Source organism: Notothenia coriiceps, unplaced genomic scaffold, assembly GCF_000735185.1.
Source record: "Notothenia coriiceps isolate Sejong01 unplaced genomic scaffold, NC01 NC01_scaffold00016703, whole genome shotgun sequence".
In the NCBI taxonomy this organism is placed as follows: domain Eukaryota; kingdom Metazoa; phylum Chordata; class Actinopteri; order Perciformes; family Nototheniidae; genus Notothenia; species Notothenia coriiceps.
This window is the reverse complement of record NW_011349404.1, coordinates 1-2,539: the sequence shown is the minus strand read 5'-3', so window position 1 is coordinate 2,539 and position 2,539 is coordinate 1. Positions and strand designations below refer to the sequence as shown.

General features: G+C 39.1%; 1 long non-coding RNA gene across 1 annotated transcript; it reads left to right on the top strand.

Moving 5' to 3' along the window:
- Positions 1–346: 346 nt before the first annotated feature.
- LOC104949699 (uncharacterized) lies at positions 347–2,447 on the top strand. The gene is made up of 3 exons (XR_798829.1): positions 347–436; positions 1,841–1,993; positions 2,389–2,447. It is a non-coding gene; the product is annotated as an uncharacterized lncRNA (long non-coding RNA).
- Positions 2,448–2,539: the final 92 nt, after the last annotated feature.

Sequence of the window (2,539 nt, the reverse complement as noted above, 5' to 3'; positions counted from 1 at the left end):
TTTTTTTTTTTGACTGGCAAAATTATCTTTTAAATTGACAAACATCATATGTGTAATTCGTGGCACAATTCAAACGGGATCGAAAGATAATCTTTCTCTCTCCATTGACTTCAATACATAATTTTTTCAAAATAAGGTCCCATGGAGCTCCCCCGGTATGGCCCTACAATATATTTTTCCAATATAGCATAATAGGTCCATTTTAAGCTGTTATTATACCTTATGTTTCTTTTGGTGCCCTTTTATTTTCTTGCATGCACTAATAAACTTGATCTTATCTTATCAATATATCATTAATACCTTCTCAGTTTCCGTATGCTTTTATTTTCTGAAACGATGACCGGAAGTGTGTTTTCTGTCCACCGTTGGCGCTTTGACACTCGTGCGTTCAGGCGTCGGAGACACACACACATAAGCTGTGCACACACAAAGAAAGGTATAAAATACTAACCATTTGTATCGCAGGGTAGCATATTGTTAGCGTTGGATGTAATGTGTGTTTTCTGCAGGATTCTGGGGGTCCACACGTTTCCGGGTTGCCTTTAAAATGAGGATTTAAGAGTCGGTGCATCCTGTGACTCTGAGATCAGCTGCATGTCGACGATATAGCTTTTTAAAAATGCAAGGAGAGGAAACCCTTTAAGTGCACGGTGTGGTGTCTGTGTGTTTTGGGTTTAAAGGGTTAGAAACAGGCTGTCAGGGCTGCAGTAGCATTTAGATTTCTGCAGGTAAAAGTTTCTTTAAAAGGTGTAAAGTGTGCACGCTGCGACATCGATGCATGTTTCCATGCCCGACCTATTTGACTCCATACACAGCCTCCTGTTGTGTGTCTGTGTGTGTGTGTGGTCTGTGGTGTCTTTCAGAAGTAGGCCTGTAGCCCAACTAATCATCATATTATTTCCCTTTGTGGCAGGTTAAAAAATAACCGCAGAGTGCAAACAGAGAAAAACAGCACGGCCGATAAATTCCTCATTAGCATTCATAATGTGTCACGTTTAAATTAATCTGTCAAATTAACTCGGGTCAACCTTAAATCGAGGTATTTGTGTTAAATTAACGTAAAACTCAACGGAGCTTCTGATTCTTGGTATCGTTCTATTGGCGCGAGAGGTTCTATTTACGTGTGTGGAAAACAACGTGCCAGATTCCATTCAAAAAATATTAGATGTAAAAGTGTTTGCCCTTATTTGCGGCTGTGTTTAGGTAATACAACTAAATAAAGATTGGAGAAGACTTGTAAGGACCTTCTGTTAAATTCGGCATTACAGGTATACCTTTTTAATACAATCTAAATGTCATTTAGTAAAAAAGAAAACCTACATTTTAAACGTTTTCAGAATACCTTTATCAGTCACACTGAGGGGAAATATAAAGCGAAAGTAAAGAGGCAAAATATTGAATAAGAGGAATGAATAATATATTAGAGACAGAAATTACACAATTTACAAAACACCCATCTAGGTGGACAACAATAAGTACAGTTACAGTATTTAAAAGAATAAGTGTATCATGTAGAAGTAGTGTGATATTATGTTGGAGGAGACTTTTAAGGGTCCTCTGTTAACCTCAGCATTACAGGTTCATGTTTCAAAACAACAATTTATTTAACACACCCTGCCTTTTAGTCCAGAAAGATGGTAAAAGTACATTTTAATTGAAGTATTATTGTATTGGAGACATGCTGAAATTCTTGAGTGCCACTTCACCTCAAGTGTTGGTCAAGCTTTAATCATTCCCCCTTAAGCAGGGCTTTAAAGTGAGATGCCAGGTTTTTTTAATGGGGTTTGGGGTAAAGGTGGTTTGTCTTTTTCTACATCTCTTGTTTGTGCTTGTTCCCCAGGCTCGTTATGTCGGATGAAGATTCGCGTTCCAGCACCAACTCTTCCTCCTCTTCATCGTCAACACATCATCAGGACTCAAACACACCGAAGAAACGAGAAAGCAAAGCCAGCATGAACAAGTCCTCCAAACTCCTCTGCACCAGTGCCAAGAGGTGGGCTGTTTTTCAGGAGGAGCACACGTTTTGATATTCTGCCACTTATTTCCAGGCTTGATTTTCAGCCTTTTAGGGTTTTTTAAAGAGGCCCCATTCTGATTTTGGGGGGTTTCCCTTTCCTGTATTTTGTTAAATAGGTTTGTGTGCATGTAAACAGTCTGCAAAGGCTACAGCACAGGCAGTGTGAGAAAAATAAAGAGCTTTTTGTTCATTTTAGTATGGAGACATGTAGTGAGCATTTGTAGGCGTGTTTCGTACTAGATCACAGAGAAGCAAAACGTTTTATTTTCTTTAACATTCAGTACATTTGTTGCAAAGCATCCTTTTCCCATATTTCATTCACAGCATTTGTTAAGAGTTTAGCATTTAATGCATGCGTTTTATTTTTGCAGAATCCAGAAGGAGTTGGCTGACATTACATTGGATCCACCACCAAACTGCAGGTGGGTGTGTGTGTGTGTGTGTGTGTGTGTGTGTGTGTGTGTGTGTGTGTGTGTGTGTGTGTGTGTGTGTGTGTGTGTGTGTGTGTGTGTGTGTGTGTGT